The 24,977-nt window shown below is 40.1% G+C and overlaps 1 protein-coding gene and 1 long non-coding RNA gene across 3 annotated transcripts in view; one reads left to right on the top strand and one right to left on the bottom strand.

The window, feature by feature from the left end:
• LOC116321001 (beta-1,3-galactosyltransferase 1-like) overlaps positions 1–24,977 on the bottom strand; it is a 186,767-nt gene that overhangs the window by 22,668 nt on the left and 139,122 nt on the right. The window lies entirely within an intron of this gene.
• LOC120436107 lies at positions 20,764–22,227 on the top strand. The gene is made up of 3 exons (XR_005610143.1): positions 20,764–21,502; positions 21,859–22,052; positions 22,202–22,227. It is a non-coding gene; the product is annotated as an uncharacterized LOC120436107 (long non-coding RNA).

The following is a 24,977-nucleotide window of genomic DNA, read 5'->3' as shown; positions in this document are numbered from 1 at the left end:
TAGCAAGAAGGAGCAAGCCAGATGGATGAGTGAATAAGTATGAAGTGGATATTAAAACCACAGACTGTGTATAAAAGATGAATGTATTCATGGCGATGTCACTGAATGGGTTTGGACAAGCTGCGGGTTTAGGGGTGCAACGAACAGATACGCATATCTGCTAATCGGTTAATCAGTTACTTAGTGCTTTCACTCACCAAAACAGAAGTAGGAATTTCTTGGTCTGTGTCATACATCAGGCCATATTTTGTCTCAGAAAATTCCATTAAAAATGCTTCAAAAAACACCAAACAGCTCACACACAAACCTATGCCCCTCAACCCCAAGATCCAGACAGATTAGATAAAAATATTCCTCCGTTGTATATATTTCACTACAGGAGCTGTAAACATGCTTCTAATGCTGTAAAGTCAGCATTTTAACATGGGAGCCTATAGGGATTGACTCACTTTTGGAGCCATCCTCAAGTGGCTGTGCTGTTCTGTTTGTGCAGTAAATTTGAGGGACTTGGGCAGACGTTATAATCATGGCTTTAAACTGCCAATTTAAAAGATCTCAAATGCACACACACATTTCTCTCACTGATGCTGAAATGGGCTGTCCGCAGCACATAACTCAACACCTTATCTCACGCTCCTGCTGTTCAATATGTGATAAGCTCAACAGGAGGTTTATAATTGTCAGTCACAAAAAAAGGAAAAGCTATCTTCTGTTTAATGTTTGATCCTCTTTTCCTCCAATCTTCTGCCAAGTCTAAAATCCATTATGTCAGCTTCAAACATTCAAAAGAGGAATTAATGTGGGAAGAATTTAACAGCAATGGCCAAATTGGTTTGCATCCCACCTAATATGAAAGAGGCGCAATTAAAATGTCAGGGCTGGAAGACTCCCAGTGTGGCACCAGCTCCGCTTTTGTTTCCTGGATAATAAAGGAGTCAATGATTGTTGAGGAGCAGCACAACCAGACATATAGTCGGTATTACAGTCCACAGGCTGGACATTGTGGGCTTAGCGGAAAGCCTCTGAATGCAAAGTAGCTTAGGAGTGGCAGAGGAAATGGGATATCAATAGTGGCCAACAGATTTGGCTGCTGTTCAGAAGCCTGATGCTCCACTTCAGTGCTGACTTGAGCCCAAACTGTGCTGGGGCATATCAGTTTATAGCCAAGCAGTGCTTGCAGAAAATTGTAAAAAAAAAAAAAAAATTGAAAATTGTTTTAAGTCGCCTGGAGAATTAATGTCTGCCTCAGAGGATGTTCTAATGATCACTCACACTTCTTTAGGTTAGTTTCCCGAACTGCCTGAAATGTAGCAGATAATACTTTTGTGGTGCGCGGTGAACTCCGACTCCCACCCATCTGGGGGACTTATTTGCTAAAGCGACGTTTCTGCTGGATGACAAGGCAAGAAAAAACATGGAGTTTGGTTCCAAAACACAGCTGCATCTTCATCATGACAGTGTTGAGAAAAAATAGCTACAATAATACAGAACACAAGGTGAGTTGGGGTTTTTTTATTTATTATTTTGCAGTGCTGGGCATTGGAGGAGGCTTTTACTCCAAATAGATTCACTGTGCTCCCCACACCAGCCAGACCTGTGCTCTGAATGCTAAGTTCTCTCATAAATTGTAAATGACAACTTGATTCATGCAGGTAATACATTTTACTGTCCGACTGGGTGACATTGCGGTTATACAATATTGAAGATCTGGGACGATGCGGAGGGAGGACGTTGGAATTATGGTAATACCACTGAGGCTTACTCAGCAACAAAAATTAAACATTACGACACCAGCTGGTGAGGACAAATGCTTGACTAGCAAGGACAAGGCTAGACACAGTGCTGCGAAAAAGTATTTGCCCCTTCCTGATTCTTTAGTGTTTTTGTTTTGGGGGGTTTTTGCATATTTTTCATACTTACATGTTTCACTACAAAGGAATTTTAAAATTAGCTTTTAAAATTCAGCTTTTAAATGATGATTTAATTTATGGAGGGAGAAAGATCTATCAAAAAGGTCCAGAGAGATGGTGACTGTGAATCTAGGGCCCTCTTGCTATAAGACCAAACCACTGGGCCATGCTGCTCGTGGGCTGATGATCTCAAACATGTAAGTGTGACATCAGAAAGGGGGCAAATACTTTTTCACCATGTATCACCATGCTGCAGGAGAGCAAAGGTGAAACTGGTTTAGGACTGACATTGGAGAGTAAGATGGGAATAACCTTCAGAGATCTCCTGAAGATGACAGACTTTTATAGTATTGATGTAATATTTCAGCTGTAGTCACTAGAGAGCCCAGTGGCAAGGCCTTTATCCGGGTGCACATACTCTCTGCACTTCAGCAGTGGCCTGCCTCACATCTCTATACTCACAGTGCAAGCACAATTTTCCACCTTCAGGCACCTGGCATCTGCAGTGAAGTGGAAGTGCCAGATTCAGGGGCAAGTTATATTTGAATCTTTTGTTTATTGATGTGAAAGTGCGGCAGAGCTGTTGACCACACATCACACCACTGACACCATGTTCCATGAGCAATAAAGTGTATACTGTATCACCTAGAGCAACATAAGAAAGTATTAGTTGGTAAAAAAAAAAAATACAATAAATAAGACAACTTCCTCAATGCCTTGGTAAGGTCAATGTAAATCATCAATCCAACACATGAAGAGAAACCTCTGTGAAAGAAGGAATCGATACTACTGCAACAAGCGGTGGACGTAAAGACACACCTGGTATCATCATCCTCACATAGCCATCTCTTTGGCTGTCGTTTAAACACCTCTTCTCTTCTTTCTATGCAATCTCCCTCATTCTTTAATTCAAACACTGACCTTAAACCTGTGAGTGTCTACAAGCAGAAGCAGCAGCGGTGAGTCTCTGATGAGCTTGTAAATTCTCTGCTGTTGATCCAGTTCTGCAGGGTCTCTTGGAGTGACTGGCTATAATTTTATTTTCCCTCAGTTAGTCCATCAGTCAGGCAATTAATCAGACTTAATATTATATTGACAATATTATATAATATTGTGTAAGTACAGTATCTTGGAATGAAAACTTCTATTAAAAGCACGAAATCCATACTGCTGTGTAAAATTCTAAGATAACACAGCTTAACAGACATAAATCAGTATTTTTGCACCAACAAGATTCCCAAAGAATTAGCCAAAAACTGGCATTTGTCAACATGCTGTGCAGTGTGCCCTAGAAAATACCTGAGGAACCCGGAGAAGTGGAAATCCAAAGGAGAAGCAGATCAAGAAAAAACTATCTACACTAGAAGAACAATATTAGAAAGCAAGCAAGAGTAATAGGAATACTTCCAGCAACTTCCTGACACAGCACCTGAGACATGGATTTGGCCCTTCTGTTGATTCATTCACTGTTTGCTGAAGCCTCATCAGAAATGGTCTCAATGGAAGGATGGCTGTCAAGAAGCCTTTCTTAATGATGGGACACAGAGAATGGAATTAAAGGCAGCCAACACCCAAAGAAGAGCATCTTCTTTCTTTCAGGAAGCCAGTAGAATTATTCTGAAGACTACTTAAGGAAAGAAAGCTAGCATTCAGCCTTAAAATAAAATAAAGAAAAATAAATGTGGTCATACCAAATATTTATTTTCAAGCTCATTAGACTCTGTTTTTGTCTCATATATCATATTTTTGCACATTTCAATAAATCGATAAATCAATTTGCCATTTTTTAAGCAAAAGAAATTGGGGGAACTAAGACTTGTGCACAGTATTGCATTTATAAATGAAATCACCACTGAAATTACCATTGTACCATTGAATACATTTGTTCTACCATGCTCCTCTGTCCACATGGCAGCTTTGCGTGCAAAAAGATCAAAGATTCGGCATATGAATGACATTACTCAGATGAAGCATTCACTCCAAAAATGAGCACCTATCAATTTAAAAAAGTGCCACTTGAGCTCACAATGGGCAGTGCACATATTAATTTAAATAATATTCCATTGTGCACACAAATGGGTAATTTAGCACTTAGCTGATGAAATTACTTTGCTTTTAAGTTCACAATCTTCTCTACACACATCTCTTCTATAATGAATGGTGATTAGAGGTAAGCATTATATGAGCCAAAATGAAGTGAAAGCATCATGTAGCGCTTTTTTTGTTTTTCTATGAGCATATCTATGAGTATTTTCGATACTGACCAGATTTTCACTAAAGTGAAACTAATGACAGGAAGGTCTGTGGACTCAGACATTTTTCTAGATGAGTTTTTAAGTGCTTTGCAGAGCAGGGAAAAATGTCTTTTCCTTTCAATTGAATTGAAGATCATAATTTAGTAAGTATTTCTTGATGGTGTAAAGGGAAGGAGAGAAAATATATGGTAACAAAGCCAATATGACTTTGTATGAATGCATGTAGTTTCTTGTTCCTGCAGAGCTGCTGCAAACGTTCAGTTAATCATGACCTTGATGAGGCCACTCATACTGCTGTAGCCTATTTTTGGTGGTCACTTGACAATCTTTTCCCTCTTACTTTACTTTAACCATTTGGCCAAATGACTGCTGCTCTGATTGCACATCCATTCTGTGGTAACGCAGCCAGAAAGGGAGCAGGTTACCAAACAGTTTGGTCGCTGGACGCAAAGTCAAGTTAGTGCTGACTGCCTTATTACCAAAAGCTACAGATGGCCATCAATGGCCATAGTGTTGTAACACTTAAATTCTCTAATGCTGGATGATAATGGCTGCTTTTCTACAATGCACTAGTTTTCCCCATCTTTTTGAGGTATGTTATTGCAAAAAGCCTGCACAGCACAGCAGCCAAGATATTGGGGCTGTGTGATATGACCAAAATCTCATATCCCAATATAAAACATTTCTCATCCCAATAACGACATATATCACAAAATAGGGCATTTTCTGTAAATTCTGTGAATCTCGGGCAGCTTGACTTGTGTGAAGTATTTCCAGCTGGGTGTCGTGTACCTGGAGTCGAGTGTTTTGAAACTATATTTTTTTAGATATAAGCTGTAACGGCCACCATTTTCTTTGTGAGTATTTATTAAATACTGTACTGTGGGAAAAAGCCTGTTCCAACATTTGAGTCTAAGGTTTATTTTGAGTACCTGATGACTCTTTTTTGGATCTCATCCATAGAGATAGCTCAGTACGTAGAGTGTTCGCCCCATGACTGGAAGGTCTGGGGTTCTAATCCACTGAACTTCTACCCTGAGGTACCCCTGAGCAAGGTATCGTCTCTACACACTGCTCCCCAGGTGCTGTGTTGGTGGCTGCCTACTGCTTCACTGAGTGAATCTTTATATAACCTCAAGCAGACCAGTGCTAATCAATTTTTAATTATTTATTCACCAGGGAGAATTCATTCTATGGAACAACTCCCTTGCTCCAATTTATAGTTTAAACACTGGTAGCCTTCTAGTCTTCTACTTTCCAACTGGCAGGCTCAATGTCATTATTGTGACAGTCCGCAACATCACTCAACCTCTTTTGAAAGCCTCTTGTCTCCCAACTGGATAGACTCCAACTCCACCTTGACTGCAATTTGTTCTTGACTGTAACTCTTTGTTTTCTGAGAGCTTGCAGCAGATCTGCAGAGTGTGTAGCGGAGGGAGAAATGGTTTTTGAACCACAGAGAAATGCTTGACATGAACATATTCAGGAAAAAGAAGAAGCAAACTATTGACCTCAACTGCTTTCCAAGAAGTTGGGTCTGTCCAAGAGATCATTATTACTATTATTCTGCTATACTCTACCTCTATATAAGTATATATTGTATTGTTAATTAGTAATAAATAAACAAGTGTGCTGACACTTGTGGGTGTGATTGTGTGCACCCCGAGTACCCCCACAAGCATAATCTAATTCTTTAGGAAACACAGTTTTGTGTTATTAATGAGCCACCTAGTGGTTTACTCCACATCACTAGGCTACTCTACTACCCAACATGCCCACAATATGCTCTTTATACTGGTCAATCCAGCCAGGCACCCATGGTTTATTGGAATACATATACATCAAATAAAAAAAATGAAATGGTTTCAATCAATAAATAATTAAGAATGTTTAATTAAACCAACCACACTAAATGTTGAATATAGACACATTACCACACTAAAACATGTGTGTTTGCCTCAGTGGTGTGGCTCTAACATTAAAAGCCCATTTGTTTACCAGAGGGAGTTTATGGGCATCAAATACTACTGACACAAATCATCACACAGACAAAAAGACTCCAGTTTTTGGTAGAAAAGCTGCCATGTTTAATTTCAGCTAATTAATGTCTAAGCGTCAGAACAACCACATTTGTTCTTCATATTAACTAACTTACCTATTCAAACATGTGGGAAATGCTAATGTGGACATAGATAAGAACATGAATGCAATGCTGCTGTCCACTGCTGTCTTTCACTGTGTTTCACCCAGCTGCAGAGTCACAGCCTCTATCAGGGGGGTTGAGGAATTATCGGGAACACCATCTCAGACCTAGCAGACAGGTACAGCATGGAACAGACTGAACACATCCCATTATACAGCAGGGTGCAGACAACCGCACCTGTCTAGGTATCACTCCAGGCTATAGTGATGCCGGGGGAGAACACACACACACACACACACACACACACAAGGCAGATAAATGCAGACAAATATACTAGTGGGATTGTTTTTTTCTTTTCTTTTTTTTTTTATTGAACTTGTGCCTATGCACAGATGCCTTCCTGTTTCTCTTCATGTAAAAAAAGGCTATGGGCTTCATTTTTTTAGGCTTTTGTGCACACACTGGTGCCTACTCACACATCTCCACTGCAAGTTCAGCTGACAGAGCTCCTCTTTGTTGCTCTGTTGAACTTGAGGGGTGAGTGGAAGCCAGATGAAGGGTCTTGTGGTAATTACCTTGTCTCGCAGCCTGTCTACCACACACACACACACACACACACACACACACACACACACACACACACACAGGCATAAGGTTGCACACAAAAATGTCCGTGCCACTGCTGATGGCAGCACAGGCTGAGGACATGCAACTTCAGCACTCCTTCCGCTAAATAACACTACTCCTACTGAGGGGCACTAAGAACACCACGTGCACACACACGCACACATACACGGGTACTCTCTCCAGAGATGAAGTCTAAATTATCTTCCACACAGTGTACAGTGTAAATACAACAGTTGTTTCGTAGAGACAGCTCTTAACCCTGCGACAGATCACTGACCTGTCCAGGGTGTACTCTGCCTCTTGCCCTGTGACTGCTGTGATAGGCCCGACCTCCCAGTGACCCCGAATTTGATAAGGAGAAGAAAATGGATGCAAAACACAGTGATTTTAGTACTATTCAATTCAATTCAATTTTATTTACATAGCACCAAATCACAATAACAGTTGCCTTAAGGTGCTTTATATTATAAGGCAGACCCTACAATAATACATACAGAGAAAAACCCAACAATCAAATGACCCCCTATGAGCAAGCACTTTGGCGACAGTGGGAAGGAAAAACTCCCTTTTAACAGGAAGAAACCTCCGGCAGAACCAGGCTCAGGGAGGGGCGGGGCCATCTGCTGCGACTGGTTGGGGTGAGAGAAGGAAGACAGGATAAAAGACATGCTGTGGAAGAGAGCCAGAGATTAATAACAAGTATGATTCAGTGCAGAGAGGTCTATTAACACATAGTGAGTGAGAAAGGTGACTGAAGAAGAAATACTCAATGCATCATGGGAATCCCCCAGCAGCACTACACCTATTGCAGAGGATTCAGCGTCACCCGATCCAGCCCTAACTATATGCTTTAGCAAAAAGGAAAGTTTTAAGCCTAAACTTAAAATTAGAGATAGTGTCTGTCTCACGAATCCAAACTGGAAACTGGTTCCATAGAAGAGGGGCCTGAAAGCCTGTAGTTTTCTCTGGTCCCCTCCCCAATCAGACCAGGAGTGACATGTTTAGCCGCATGTTCTCCTTAAATTGCTGGCTGTCTGAGTGGTGTCCCAGAAACGATGTGGGCTTCATAGATAATTGGCAAACCTTCTGGAGGAAACCTGGTCTTGTTAGGAGAGACGGCATCCATCCCACTTTGGATGGAGCAGCTCTCATTTCTAGAAATATGGACCAATTTATTAAACCCCCCAAAATATGACTATCCAGAGTTGGGACCAGGAAGCAGAGTTGCAGTCTTACACGCCTCTCTGCAGCTTCTCTCCTCCTGCTACCCCCCCAAAAACCCATCTCCATTGAGACTGTGTCAGCTCCCAAACAGACAAAAAACAAACTAAAAACCAGCAATAAACAATTTAAACATAAAAAATCAAAAAGAAAGAACAATACAGTATCCACATCTGAACCAAAGAGTAAAACAGTGAAATGTGGATTAATAAATATTAGGTCTCTCTCCTCCAAGTCTCTGTTAGTACATGACTTAATAATTGATCAACAAATCGATTTACTCTGCTTTACAGAAACCTGGTTGCAGCCGGATGATTATGTTAGTTTAAATGAATCAACACCCCCGAGTCATTCTAACTACCAGAAACCTCGAAGCACAGGCCGAGGGGGCGGTGTGGCAGCAATTTTTCACACCAGCCTATTAATTAACGAAAGACCAAGACAGACTTTTAATTCATTTGAAAGCTTGATGCTTAGCCTCGTCCACCCCAGCTGTAAAACTCAGAAACCAGTCTTACTTGTTATCATCTATCGTCCACCTGGGCCTTACACAGAGTTTCTCTCTGATTTCTCAGACTTTTTATCTGATTTAGTGCTCAGCTCAGATAAAATAATTATTGTGGGTGATTTTAACATCCATGTAGATGCTAAAATGACAGCCTCAACATTGCATTTAATCTGTTATTAGACTCAATTGGCTTCTCTCAAAATGTAAAAGAACCCACCCACCACTTTAATCACACTCTAGATCTTGTTTTAACATATGGCATAGAAACTGAACATTTAACAGTGTTTCCTGAAAACCCTCTGCTGTCTGATCATTTCCTGATAACATTTACATTTACAATAATTGATTACACAGCAGTGGAGAGTAGACTTTATCAAAGTAGATGTCTTTCTGAAAGTGCTGTAACTAAGTTTAAGAATATAATCCACCCACTGTTATCATCTTCAATGCCCTGTACCAACATAGAGCAGAGCAGCTATCTGAACGCTACTCCAACAGAGGTCGATTATCTTGTTAATAATTTTACCTCCTCACTACGTACGACTCTGGATACTGTAGCTCCGGTGAAAACTAAAGCCTCAAATCCAAAGTACCTGACTCCGTGGTATAATTCTCAAACACGTAGCCTAAAGCAGATAACTCGTAAGCTGGAGAGGAAATGGCATGTCACAAATTTAGAGGATCATCATTTAGCCTGGAGAAATCGTTTGCTGCTTTATAAGAAAGCCTCCCAAAGCCAGAACATCTTACTATTCGTCACTGATTGAAGAAAATAAGAACAACCCCAGGTTTCTCTTCAGCACTGTAGCCAGGCTGACAAAAAGTCAGAGCTCTACTGAGCCAACAATCCCTTTAACATTAACTAGTAATGACTTCATGAACTTCTTCACAAATAAAATTTTAATCATTAGAGAAAAAATTACCAATAATCATCCCACAGATGTAATATCATCTACAGCTACTTTTAGTACCATCGATGTTAAGTTAGACTCTTTTTCTCCAATTGATCTTTCTGAGTTAACTTCAATAATTACTTCCTCCAAACCATCAATGTGTCTTTTAGACCCCATTCCTACAAAACTGCTCAAAGAAGTCCTGCCATTAATTAATTCTTCAATCTTAAATATGATCAACCTATCTCTAATAATCAGCTATGTACCACAGGCCTTCAAGGTGGCTGTAGTTAAACCTTTACTTAAAAAGCCATCTCTAGACCCAGCTGTCTTAGCTAATTATAGGCCAATTTCCAACCTTCCTTTCATATCAAAAATCCTTGAAAGAGTAGTTGTCAAACAGCTAACAGATCATCTGCAGAGGAATGGCTTATTTGAAGCGTTTCAGTCAGGTTTCAGAGCTCATCACAGCACAGAAACAGCTTTAGTGAAGGTTACAAATGATCTTCTTATGGCCTCTGACAGTGGACTCATCTCTGTGCTTGTCCTGCTAGACCTCAGTGCTGCGTTCGATACTGTTGACCATAATATCCTATTAGAGCGATTAGAACATGCTGTAGGTATTACAGGTACTGCGCTGCAGTGGTTTGTATCATATCTATCTAATAGACTCCAATTTGTTCAAGTAAATGGAGAGTCCTCTTCACACACTAAGGTTAAATATGGTGTTCCACAGGGTTCAGTGCTAGGACCAATTCTATTTACATTGTACATGCTTCCCTTAGGCAGCATCATTAGAAGACATAGCATACATTTTCACTGCTATGCAGACGACACGCAGCTCTATCTATCCATGAAGCCAGGTAACACACACCAATTAGTTAAACTGCAGGAATGTCTTAAAGACATAAAGACCTGGATGGCCGCTAACTTTCTGCTTCTTAATTCAGATAAAACTGAGGTTATTGTACTCGGCCCTGAAAATCTTAGAAATATGGTATCTAACCAGATTCTTACTCTGGATGGCATTACCTTGGCCTCCAGTAATGCTGCGAGGAACCTTGGAGTCATTTTTGACCAGGACATGTCCTTCAAAGCACATATTAAACAAATATGTAAGACTGCTTTCTTCCATTTGTGCAACATCTCTAAAATTAGAAATATCCTGTCTCAGAGTGACGCTGAAAAACTAGTTCATGCATTTATTACTTCCAGGCTGGACTACTGTAATTCTTTATTATCAGGATGTCCTAAAAACTCGATGAAAAGTCTTCAGCTAATCCAAAATGCTGCAGCAAGGGTACTGACAGGGACTAGAAAGAGAGAACATATTCTCCTGTTTTGGCTTCCCTTCATTGGCTTCCTGTTAAATCCAGAATTGAATTCAAAATCCTGCTCCTCACATGCAAGGTCTTAAATAATCAGGCCCCATCTTATCTTAATGACCTTGTAGTGCCATATCACCCCATTAGAGCACTTCGCTCTCGCTCTGCAGGCCTACTTGTTGTTCCTAGAGTATTTAAAAGTAGAATGGGAGGGAGAGCCTCCAGTTTTCAGGCCCCTCTTCTGTGGAACCAGCTTCCAGTTTGGATTCGGGAGACAGACACTATCTCTACTTTCAAGATTAGACTTAAAACTTTCCTTTTTGATAAAGCATATAGTTAGGGCTGGACCAGGTGACCCTGAATCCTCCCTTAGTTATGCTGCAATAGACGTAGGCTGCCGGGGATTCCCATGATGCATTGAGTTTTTCCTTTCCAGTCACCTTTCTCACTCACTATGTGTTAATAGACCTCTCTGCATCGAATCATATCTGTTATTAATCTCTGTCTCTCTTCCACAGCATGTCTTTATCCTGTTTTCCTTCTGTCACCCCAACCGGTCGCAGCAGATGGCCCCGCCCCTCCCTGAGCCTGGTTCTGCTGGAGGTTTCTTCCTGTTAAAAGGGAGTTTTACCTTCCCACTGTCGCCAAAGTGCTTGCTCCTAGGGGGTCATATGATTGTTGGGTTTTTCTCTGTATGTATTATTGTGCGATCTCCTGTACAATATAAAGCGCCTTGAGGCGACTTCTGTTGTGATTTGGCGCTATATAAATAAAAGTGAATTGAATTGAATTGAAAACTGAAGGCTCTCCCTCCCATTCTACTTTTAAATACTCTAGGAACAACAAGTACGCCTGCGGTGTGAGAGCGAAGTGCTCTAATGGAGTGATATGGTACTACAAGGTCATTAAGACTACTATACTATATATATTAGTACGACAGAGGAGATAAATGATGTGGCATATCATCATAATATTTCCTGTATATAAGTAGAGAGAGAGCAAAATAGAGATAGTAATCCTCATTATATTACTGCTGATAGCGTGCAATTATATCAAACTTCTTTTCCTATCATGAGTAAAATAAAAAAGATGATAAAGATGATAAAGAAAATTATTGTTTTATTTTTCTTTCACACTCACAGACAAATATACATATTTTTCTATTTTGTCTGCATTCATATTCATTACTGAACTCATTCATTCTGTTAATCTCTGAGCTGTAATGGACGCGTATTTATGTAAAACGTTTAATAAAAATTGATACTGTAACATGTACATATAACAGACACATGAAACAGAGTATCTGTACGCTACCTAATATTGGTATTTTGGAGTATTACAGCATCAATAAATTATTTGTACAGGGCATTTTGGTTAATTTCTCAGTGAGACAAGTTTACTATTTAGATCTGTGGCTGTCTCCAAGCACACCTATAGACCCAATTCCACAAATGTTAGACTGCGTGTAAATTGCAAATAAAAACAGAAAGCAATGATTTGCAAATCTTATACATCAATATTTTATTCACAATAGAACAAAGAAAAAATATCAAATGTTTAAACTGACTCATTTTAAATGTAATGGCACCAACACAAAACCCTGTCCAACTCAAAAAAAAATAAAAAATGGGCCAAGGCCACTATTTTCCACTTCACATTAACTAACTTACCTGTTGTTTGTCTATTAGATATTGTTACTTTTCAATAATCACATGTGTAAGGAGTTTCCAGAGACATCCTTCTTTGCAAGAAACCACCAAACAGTCATTTAAAAGTTTTATTTGGAATAAGTACCAAACAAATCCATTTAAATGGTTTAAATGCTTCTTGATACCCATGTTTACCTGTGTGTGCACAGTTTGATATTTAGTCTTAATGTACCCCCGAGTAACTCACATGAACCCAGCAGAACATATTTGCGATGTGGTAGAACAGGAATACAAAGAAGAACCTCAAAAGGTTTTGGAAACCAAGAATGATATGACCGTAAATACAGGCCCCACATGGTATTAGCATGGTGTTCCTGATAAAGAGCTTGGTAAAAAAATATCCCCTATGGAATAAAATAACATTTAATAAGAACTGCACTCACCTACAACTCAAAATGATTCAATTGAGCTTAAATATAATAATCCGCTTATATTGGCTGCTAAGGCCACAGCTCGAAAGGGCAGTCTAATTAATGTTGACAACCTGCAACTACAAGCTGAAAACTAAATGTTAATTAAACATACAGGTATCTGACTACACTGCTACAGTGCTTACATTAACAATGCATTTACTAAGTACCTTGCTTCTGCTGGTTTACAATTATAAAGTCTATAAAGCTGACAAGCTTAAAATATGAATATGACTTCCTGAAACTTTAGCTGAGTGTCTTCTTAAATGTAGGTGATACCAACTGCTTTTTTGGGTATAGTGCATTAGATGTTTAGATTTGGTGCCTTCTTCCCCCCATGCATGACACAAAACTGAACGGGCTTTTCCATAGAAATGTTGCTCAGACAACATCTGCAGGCTCACAGTAAATAATTTATATTGTCATAAAAGGGTGGTTTCCTTTTAGTAGATTATATTAGATTGAGTACAGATAATGGTTTGCCTAGTTCACCTGTACCAGCCTAAAAAAACATTCTCATCTATATGTTTTCTGAAATAAAAAGTTTTTTCTCCAAAAAATGTAAAATTTTTGAGTGAAAGTTCAAAACACTGGACTTACTGTGGCCTACATAGTTGGTCTGTATAAATTCTTGTTTAAGTTAGTAAAATTTAGGTCAATGGTGCCATTGCTACAGATCTGTGATGTACACTCAGATTTTGAATGATTGGAAACTTAATTTCTAAGATTGTTCCACACATGTGGTATTTTGATCTTTTGAACAGACTTGAAGACTTGAAGTTGAAAAATTCAGTATATATTGGTAGTAAATATATTTTTACTTATCGTGCCAAAAGAAAAAACATAACAGACCTTTAAACAGCCTTTTTCACAAACAAGCCCACTATGAAGCTAAAAGATATATAAATACTGTATTTTCTCCACTATAAGGCACACTTAAAATCCTTTAATTTTCTCAAAAATCAACAGTGCGCCTTATAATCCGGTGCGCCTTATGTATAAATTGTGGTTGTGCTTACTGACCTCGAACCGATTTTCTGTGTTACACAGTGCTCAAAAATCTGTCAAAAAATGTTTCAGTATGACTTTGGTAAGGTACGAAGCCGCACCGCTTGATGGATTATGGCAGTATTACGGCTGCAGTAGTCAGGAGCCTTGCAGAGTAATCTGGGTCCAAAACTCCGTCCGCTTCAGGTCCCAAAGTCAAACGAACACTGCGGCATCACTGAGAGTTAAAAACTGTCTAAATTCTTTCATCTTTAATAAAATGATCAGCGTTGCTGCTTTACCAGGTTTAACAATTATGTTTAACATCCAGGCATCCATGAAAACAGAATTTATTAAATTTAACAGAGTTAGAAGTTAGCAGGAAGTTAGCTCGCTAGTTTCTACCGAAACATGATATAGCATGTTCTGACTGAGATTTCTGAAAAAATTAAAACGCAAAGCTTTGCTGTCACTTCCAACATAAATGAAGCCAGAAAACTAAACAGCAGTGACGTTTGTAGGGTTACTGAAGTTTAGGGTTGCCAACTCCCTGAAAAATAAATAAGGGATACCTCGTGGCCAGGGCCGGGCAACCCAATTGTCTTCACCCTTCCCAGTGTGGTGAATTTTGTAGCTCTTTTATTTTGTGTGTGAAATTACTTTTTCAACCATTTGACTTGAATTTGCTTTAAGTAGATGCATATTCTTTGTGATATGACCATATGGGAAACAAATGATCATTTAGCCATTTATTTTTAGCTCAAAATGACAACATTAACACAATAAAACAGGTCTCTTTCTTAAACAGAAGCCTGTCATGCTTAACTTTTGAGAATATAAGTAAATCTTTCTTTAAAAGAATCTGTCCTGCTTAACTTAAAATTATATAAATTAATAGAAAACAGAACGAAAAACATTCTTGTAACAGTGCACATATAGTGCTTTTAGTACAATTGGCTTCAGTTGAGGTATTATTTCAGCTTTTCTAATGCTAATCAGCTGCTCCCGTTTGTAAACCCACTTGTTCCCATGATTACGCATCATAACTCATCATCATTATTCATCTATGTATTATTTTTATGTATTAGTCATCTATTTGTTGTAATCATCTATCCTTGCAGTTGTTTACACAAAATAAATTACATTATCACACTTCTGGCCACATAGCGCTGATATTCACTGCACATGCCCATATTAACCTTAACCAGAGGGTTTAAAAAAAAAACCCAGTGTTTACATACCATATCTGCTTTTGCCGTGGCCTGGTGGACAAAAAAATTGGTTAAGGGTTCCCCGAGCTTTCACGCCCCTCATGTTCTTCATGTACAGACCATTAGAAGCATGCCTATGGAAAAAGTGCGCCGGCACACAGTGCAGTGCGCTTTATAGGTGTTATCGTGCACTTTTCCAGCCAGGTGTTTTCCTTTTCCCATTCCTCCCTGTACTTTTGCAGCCTTTTTTTTCTTTCTCTGAGGGGAACAAACATTGCTGGTCTAATGCTGGGCTTACACTGCATTACACATTTTGAGCCGATCTTTGAGTCATGCGACCGATTTGGTGATCGGCCAGATTGTGGCCTTCATCGTGCATCGTGTACTATACGTGGGGTAACGAGAAGCGATTAACACCTCACGACCAGCTCCTGATCATCGATCGCTCGTGAGGGTGGCACCGCAGCCGCCCACACTGCTCACGCGCAAACACGTAAACGTCGGTGAAAAAGACGGAGCAGCACGGCTGTGCAGTGTGTGATCTGGACACAAGCGATGGAGGCACAACTTGTAGAACTTTGGAAAGCTCATCCGAGCCTTTTCGATGTGGCATCACAAAATTATCACGACCACAACCGTGAAAACAGATTTACACTGCTGCTCAATCACAGCTGCCTGATCAATGTTTTTCATTAGCAATTTAGCAAAGTTGATGGTGGTGGTGTGCGTGTCTGTGTGAGTGAAAGACAGAGAGGGAGAGCGAGCGACAGATTTTCTGTTATAACCTTCATTTTGTGAGCACTCAGGTCGCATCAGAGCATCGGGCGGTATAGTGTGAGACCCTGCATCGTGACCTACGAACTTATAACCCCTGCGAGTCAATCGTGCAGTTTGAGCAGGAGTTGAATAACGTGACCGAAAAAATTGCACAGTGTATGCCCAGCTTTAGGTGTACTGTTGTCCGAGACTTGCACCGCAGTGTCGGCGTTTGTTTCCCTGTTGGCCATGCTTCTTGTTGTGGTCACCTGTTGTCTTCTGGTATTTTCTCCGTAAGCGACCTTTCCTCGACCAATGAGATAAGCGGTAATCTGAATTGTCATACTCAAATTGTCATAAGTGTGCTGTCAGCTCATTGGTCACAAAGCAGGAGATGGGCTGGGAATTATGTTTTCAAACAAAGCGTTAATTCCATTAACATTTATAGACTACTTTTGATTCTCACTGTATTACGGGACAAAGTGTGTCCCTTATTAGCACAATATAGGACGTGTACTTTTGTTTCTAAATACGGGAGGATTCCGTTTTTTAAGGGACGGTTGGCAACCCTACTGAAGTTGGACTAGCTGGTATATAATGATGTGCTACGTCAGAGGTTCCCAAAGTGTGGGGCCCGCCCCCTAGGGGGGGCGCAGAGCCATTGCAGGGGGCGCGTATGATGAAAAAAAAAAAAAAAAAAAAGAGCGCTTGGACACTGTGGACAGGTTTTTGATGGGGCTCCCACACAAACGCAAAGCAGGAGATGAAGCATCGCCAAATATGTTTCCAAACCAACTTCCTTCCAAGCCAAAGACAGGAAAATATGGTGAAGCATATCTTCCCTTTGGCTTCACCTGCACAAGTGCCAAGGTAGGTCTCCCCTGCAAAATTAGTTTCCCTGCGTCGGGAGCACGCGCTGTGCTCTCCAAATCACGGACAAACAGTATCTCACATTCTTGATTTTTAGTTCACAAACACTTCTTGTAATAACTAACTACTCCTGACATTTTGGACATGTTACTAACATGTCCAAAGCACGCGCTGTGCTCTCCAAATCACGAACAAACAGTATCCCACATTCTTGATTTTTAGTTCACAAACACTTCTTGTAATAACTAACTACTCCTCGGGAGTAGTTAGTTATTACAAGAAAATCAAGCGCTAACATGATGTTAGCTCTTTATGCAGTAAAGTTACAGTGGGATACAAATAATATCAGGCTGATCCTGCCGTATTTGTTCCCCTGTTCAAATCACGGACAAACAGTATCTCACAGCTGTTTATGTGTTTAAACCCATTTTGTACAGAGAGGCATTTTTGAAAAATGTATTGATAGCAATGTTGAATATTATTACACAGGAAAAAAAAACAACTACACGTAAAATAATTACACACCGTGATGCTTTCTAAATGGAGGGACAGTAACTGCGTGTGTATATGTAAGCGTGTAAAACCTGAAGACAGTCAGATTAACAGTATTTTGTCTCTATCTGCCATTCTGCAATTCATCTCATGTAAACAACAACGTGGCGCACAGCGTGACGTGAAAAGAGGCACATACCTTTGACGTTGCGTGACGAACTCTGTATTCCTCGTCCACACGTAAACGCAAAAAAGGAGTTTTAAATAATCTCCGTTTTCGGTGAATTACAACGCCGTTTACGTGTTGACGAAAAGCCCAAACGCATAGAAACAGCTGAGTTTTCAAAAATACCCCTGTAGTTGTGGACGAAGCGTAAAAGAGTTAGTAGTATATTTTATTACTACCTGTAATTTATTGCCGTTTACTTGTATTTGCTTAATTGTTTACTAAATGTTTGAGGTGTGAAATAAACCCCAATGGAGTTTGTAAACAAAATATGGGTGTGTGTGTTTGGAGGATGTGTTTGTGCGGGGGAGTGTTAGGTGGTGGGGGGGCGCGAACATTTTTCTTGTAAAAAGGGGGCCTGGCAAAAAAAGTTTGGGAACCACTGTGCTACGTGATCTCTAGCGACACAGCTATGTTAGCATAACATAAACACAGTGAAGCTGGAGGATGAACGCTAACTTTTTTCCACTCGTTAAAAGTTAACGTGAGGGTTCCTGCTGGTTAGGAACAAATGCAATCGCATGTCAGGATCCTGTAAATGGACCAAACTTCAGTCAGGAGAACAACTGAGCTAATCCATCCACAATACCAGGTTAGTCATTAATATACTGCAACAACATGGGAATAGAGCAGCTGTGATAGAATTCAACATTAATGAATCAATGGTACAGAAGTGGAGGAAGCAAGAAGAATGAGTTGAGTAAAGTTTGACTTATCTGACTGTTTTGTTTCGCTTAATGCGCCTTATAATCCGGTGCACCTTATGGTCCAAAAAATATGGTACTAAACTCCAATTTGAACTATGGTATAGTCAAAATTTATAAAACAGACTTAATTTTTTATTCAGTAGGACCCAAAACATGTTACTGAGCCCAAAAAACTCCAACCTCTTAAAAGGGACTTTTTCCTCCCCACTGTCACCGAGTGTGTGCTTATACAGGGTCATGATTGTTTGGCGTTCTTTCTAATATTGCAGGGTATTTACCTTAAGACAACTGTTGTTGTGAATTGGCACTCTATAAATAAAACTGAACTGAATTGAACAACAACAAAAAAACAGCAGGCGCTTGAACCACTATGACATTATGTGCCTCCCTCTGTGTGTGTATGCAGAAGGCACAATAACCTGTGGTCCAACTGCCCACAGCTGCCACAGGCTCTCTGAGGTGAGGCTGCCATCTCTAGCCAACAAGAGATCTGGTGAGAGGCCATGCTGTTCAGTATGGCCCCCAGTAAATAAATGATTTCACCTGTCAGAGCTGCTAAACTTCAGCTTCACAAGGGTGAAAGCATGTCTTTGAGTTAATTTTATTTTTTTGGCTTATGTGTATGTGTGTGTGTGTGAGAGAGAGAGAACAGCATGATGAGCAACAGAGGGCAGAGTGTGGATACTTTTGCTGGAGTTTGACATAAATCCTGACAGAAGTACACAGGCTACTTTCCATTGTTCTGTCAGCCTGTCAGACACAGTTTGGCTTTAAAAACCACACATGTATCAGCATACAGAGATGTGCGCACACACACACTGTGCAGCCCTCTAAACTTTTAACCTCATAACGCATCAGTGCTGGCTGAAGGAGTATTCAGAAAATTATATTAACCTGTGCTTTTGTTTGTGTCAGAGCAGCCTGAGGGAAATGCTATGAGATCAGAGGGATTATGTACAGTACAGCATGTTGAGTGTGAACGGCTGTGTGGAGCGAGGCAGCCAGGGAGGAGGGGAATAGAACAGCACAGGTGAGAAACATTAGGGGGTGTGTACTTATTTGTGGATTTCTTTCTTTCTTTAATTTAACAATATGAATGAAGAGTCATGATGTTAAAATGAACCTAGTAACATTTTGGGGCAGTGAGCAGGGAGGCATGGATATAATTTTGAAAGCATCTGTGCACTCCTGAAAGAAAAGAGGACACTGATTGTAAATGATACCAGCAAGAGGCCTGATGAAAGATTAGGTTCCTTTGTGAAGAGGTAAACCGGGTTAACTGGTGTGGATACTGGCTCACTGTACCTCCAGCTGCGTGTCTGGATCTTTGAATGCCACTTTAATGAGAGCTTTTCAAACGCTTCCACCTCTGGGCCAGACTTTGACAGATTAGCCTTTGTTACACAGAGGGAGGGAGGACAGTAAAGGTAAAGGGAGGACCGTGAAAAAGAAATCGGTAGAAGCCATAAAATATCTGCAGCGGCTTTAATGGGATTGTTGATCAATACCAGTGACTCAAAGACTATTCTGCCACCTTCTGTGGCTTCAAGTTTCAAGCCTTGTAAATAAAACACCCATTAGATGACTTAACACCCCTTTAAAGAATTTCTCTAATTAGAATTAAGGAGACGTAAAGAGGCTACATTTAAAGTTAAGCATTTGGGAGAGTTAACGTAGTCTGTTGGAGGCTTTAGAGGTTTTCAATAGCCTCCTGGGTGGTGGGATCTTCTATTGCCACTGTTGTTACTATTTCCCAAAGTTTGAATAATTACAATGAATAAAGGGGAGATTTCAGATTATATTGTGACCTGATGTTACAACTTTCTGTGACAGCTGCAAATGATTAATATCTTAATCATTTACAAATTTACCCTGACAACTTATATTTTAAGCAGCATCTCTAAAACGAATAAACAGTTATTTCAAACACAAAGCACTCTACAGTCTGTTCATGTCATGATGAATGAATTCATTCATTTACGTTTATTTGTCAACCTCCAGTCTGTGTGCCAAATATCCCACATGTTGCTCTATCCATCGGAGTATGAACGCGTGTGTGAATGTTAGATAGAAAGCACTTAGAAAAAGTGCTTATGTAAATGAACAAGTTGTGTGAAGCGTTTTGAGTGATGAGTAGAAAAGCGCTATATAAGAACCAGTCTATTTACCAATGTTGCTTCAGTTCATTGAAGATTGTGGTCCTTAATTTATGCATGGGTCTCTTAAGTTCCCACCACAGCGTTGGTGGAAGTACAACATTGGAACACAAACACCCATTTTTTTGTGGGAACTTTGTTAAGCTGAACCTCATCCATGTTTAGAGAAGCAACTTTCTGCTGGCAACTCAACCAAACAGGCCTAACATTTTCTAACTCTACTGTCTTGAACTTGAACTATAGAATCTGAGATACAGCTGGGGGGTTTTCAAAGTCTCTGAGGATTGGTAAATGGACTGGTTCTTAGATAGCACTTTTTTTCTCTCTCTATCTGAGCACTCAAAGGACTTTATACAACTTGCCTTATTCACCCATTCTCTTTCTATGTAAGTGCTGTCTGTTTACCTAATATTCACACACATTCATGTTAGAATGGGGGTTAGTATCCTGCAAGGATATTTAGCATGCAGACTGGAGGGATCGAACCACCAACCTTGCAATTAGCAGATGACCTGCTCTACTACCTGAGCTTCAGCCTCCCCCATTCATCGGGATGTATTTGCTTCCCAATGGTTACACAGATTATGGTACTGCGTTAACAAACAGCTGATTGTTCCACATGTGCATATGGCCCAAAATTCTGGTTTTGTAGAGGTGGTAACGTTTGCTGATGATCAATTAATCTAGTGCATTTCATTAACAGCACCTGGCTGCTACTTATCTTATTGATTCCTATGGAAGTAGTTTTCATAGCAGAAATATTTACCAGGGATATAATTATCAAATGTCATATGTCTCTGTAACACAGACAAATACCCATCCCTCTTTCTTCATTTATACACTAACTTAGCTCCATCTCAGGCTATTTTTTAAAGTTGTAAAGTTTAGACCAGTGTTTGATCAGTGTCATGAGCTGTGGTCTGTGACTGGAGTTTAGCTGCTCTTTTGCTAAGCTCTGACAGGTCGGGTGTTCAGAGGGCAGTGAAGGCCATGTGTCTGAAAATGCTCAACTTGTTTTTGTTGGATCCAGTCAGCATGGTGAAAAAAGCAATGTGGACAACAGAACAGGATAACCGCTCTGATAGAACAGCAGAAGGTAAGAAGTATTAGAGGAGACTTAAAGTCCTCTTTTGTGTAGGCTGGTGGCGTGATGGTCAAAAATGCTTTTTTTTCATCTTGAAAACACATTCTGTGAACTAGGGCTTCTCAAGAATCCTAATTTTTACATTTCAATTCGATTAAGCAGTTTGTTGTGATAGTTTGACAATACATTTTTGTTAACAATTTAGCACATATTTATTTCAGTTCAAATTAAATTACTTTGGCCTAATTTTACATCACCTTAAACATATAAATGCAAAAACCTAAACATATGAAGTCATGAAAGTGAATTTATGCATTTTCCTGCCAATTATTATTAAATAATCAATGCCTTTCATTTAAACAATATAGGAAGCGGTGGTGCAGTGGGTTGAGGGGCAGTGCCACGGGGAGGCTGGTGGACACAGCTGATGATGGTTATCCAACTGTGCCTTTTCAGTAGCGTACTGGGACCGGGCGAGGAGAGGAGGACAGGAGAGACGGGGCTGCAGCTGTGCATCAAAGCTGGAGCCGTGCTGGCTGTGTATACGAGGGCAGCTATCACTGTAAATAAACGTGCACCAAAAAATCTCTTTGTGTCCTTTGTGCCTTGACTGTGGTCACAGAGAAGTGTAACAAGCTATTTCAGTTTGTCTTATTCTTTGTTGTTGAAGGATTATCTTTTTTCCTGTCTTCCTTCTCTCACCCCAACCAGTCGCAGCAGATGGCCCCGCCCCTCCCTGAGCCTGGTTCTGCCGGAGGTTTTTTCCTGTTAAAAGGGAGTTTTTCCTTCCCACTGTCGCCAAAGTGCTTGCTGATAGGGTGTCATATGATTGGTGGGTTTTTTCTCTGTATGTGTTATTGTAGGGTCTACCTTACAATATAAAGCGCCTTGAGGCGACTGTTGTTGTAATTTGGCGCTGTATAAATAAAATTGAACTGAATTGAAGGATAATATAGCTCTTGATTGTTTGGACAAACTCTGAGTGGTGAGGAGGATTTGAGAAACGTCACTGAAATAACATGTGTAGCAGGATTTTATATTCCTGCCACTGTTACACTAAAAAGAACTTAAAATAGATATGATATGGTGTATTACAGTTACTTAAATAAAAATACTTTTTTTCCTTTCCTGTTCGGCAGTGTAGCAATCAGAATTGTTGTTTGAAGGCAAAATGCCAAACAGATTTACTTTCACAAGTGGAGCATTACGGCATTACACCTGTGTGGACACTTGTGTGTACACCGATGTGCATGAGGGCACTTGTGTTCCTAAGGTTTCTCCATGTAGTGTCTAATAGTGGGTGCTGTGCCCCACTCCCCAGGACCTGAAGCAAACATGGATAAGACCCGGGCCCCAGACATGCAGAGGCCTCCCAGAGCATGAGAGCGCCAGGAGGACCACCACAGGGACAACCACGGCCCCCATTCAGAGAAGAGCAAAGGGAAACCCATCCTGATCATCTCTTGACCTGTATAGTGCACTCTATACAGAATTTTGTTTTGTATTAATTGTAGATTGGGGTTTCTAGTCATTTTAAAGGTTTTTAAACATATCTGGGAGCAGAAGTTGTGGTCAAAGCTGACTGATAGAATTCTACTGGAAATCCATCTGGGCCTGAAACCTTTTAACTGGGCATATTTTTTAGGGCTTCTTGGAGTTCACCTGATGTCAGCGGTGAATCCAGTGCTTGCTTGCTTGACTGTCTGATAATAGAAGGGTTAAGTTATCAAGAAATTGATCAATTTTGTCTTTGGGTTTATCTGAGGTGAATATAAAGTTTTGTAAGAGTCCCTGAAAGAGTTGTTTATTCTATCAGGATCATATACTGTATTCCCAGTTAAGACTTTAACAGAACATATAGTTGTTTTTTTTCTTTATTCATTTTTTTATTTTTTTATTGAACTTTTAATTGCAAAGCAGGAAAACAGCAGTCACCAGCATATACATACACAGGACAAAGATGCATCTACATGTAGAGCAGGACGTGGGAGGTAGAAAGAAAAACCCAACAGCAATAGTAACAAACAATGAAAACGGTTAACAATCGTCCCTTTGTTGCCAGGCTAAATCCCGTAAGCCCAATTTTAACCTCTGAGCAGAAGGAGTGTCCAGATGGGCCAAAAAAGGGTCCCATGTGCGATAGAAAAGGAAAGGTTTGTCCTTAAGTGCTGTGGAGAAGGCTTCCATTGGCACAGTACATATCACAGACTGTAACCACTGGTTGACAGATGGAGCCTTATCAGAAATCCACAGTACCATAATGCACTTTCGAGCGTAGGGTAGCAGTATGTGAAGGAGATCTTTGCTGCGAAAGCCGGCAGGTAGCTCATCATTTAGTCCTAACAAGCAAGTCCTTGGACCCAAATGCAGTCGGCAATTAAATATAGTACATAGCTTATCTATGAGTGATCTCCAAAACTGTAGAATAACAGGACAACTCCACAGACAATGAAAAAAGGAACCAACAGCAGACTGACATTTGTTACAGAGATTAGGCAAAGCTGGAAACATTATGTGCCTTTTCTCAGGTGTAATATAAAGCCTATTTATAAGTTTAAACTGCCTTTCCCAAATAGAATTAGATGCCAAGGCTTTAAAAGGACGACAACACAACTCATCCCAAGCTTCAGCATCTATAGCGCCTACGTCTGATTCCCATTGGCCCTTGATTTTGTTAGAGTTATCCATTCTAAGATCAGAGAGAATGTTATAAATCTTTGTAGTGATACATTTTAGTTGGGTAGTTTTTACCATGAGTGATTCTATAGGAGAAAGACCAAACCCTCCATTAAAATCCTTCAATTTAGAAGTAATATAGTGCTTTACCTGAAAGTACTTCAAAAAATCCTTATTGGTCAGACCAAACTTGCTTTTCAGTTGATTAAAAATAAGAAGAGAGTTCTCATGAACAAGATCACCCACTGTATTAATCCCTTTTTGAGACCAGCCCGCAAAACCAGCCCGAAGACCAGGTAAAAAGTCAGGGTTTTCATGAATAGGAGTAAGGAGGGAGAAACAATTATAATATCCTTCCAGGTGCCTGACTTTGCGCCAAATAGTGAGCATATTCTTTAACACCATATTATCTTGTGTTAGAACTGTGGCTTTACCTGTGGAAATATATAGCAGGTTCCGCAACGGAATGCCCTTTAAAGAAGTGGACTCAGCGCTGAGGTAAATGGAATCGTCCATAAACCATTCTGTAAGAAATTTAAACTGTGCAGCCAAGAGGTATTGTGGGAGGGAGGGAGCGGTAAGACTGCCTTTCTGAACAGGCAAACACAGAAAACTGTATCTCAATCTAGGTCTTTTCTTATGCCATATAAAAGAGATAATTGAACCATTTAATTTTGACAAAAATTTTTTGGACAGAGCAAGCGGTAACATCTGGAATAAATACAAGAGGCGAGGGAGGATATTCATCTTGACCAGATGAATACGACCTAAGAGAGACAGAGGGAGGCTGCACCACCTATCCAAATTGCGA

Source organism: Oreochromis aureus, linkage group 23 (genome assembly GCF_013358895.1).
Source record: "Oreochromis aureus strain Israel breed Guangdong linkage group 23, ZZ_aureus, whole genome shotgun sequence".
NCBI classification, from domain to species: Eukaryota; Metazoa; Chordata; class Actinopteri; order Cichliformes; family Cichlidae; genus Oreochromis; species Oreochromis aureus.
The sequence above is the reverse complement of the archived record's forward strand: the minus strand, read 5'-3'. Positions and strand labels throughout refer to the sequence as shown.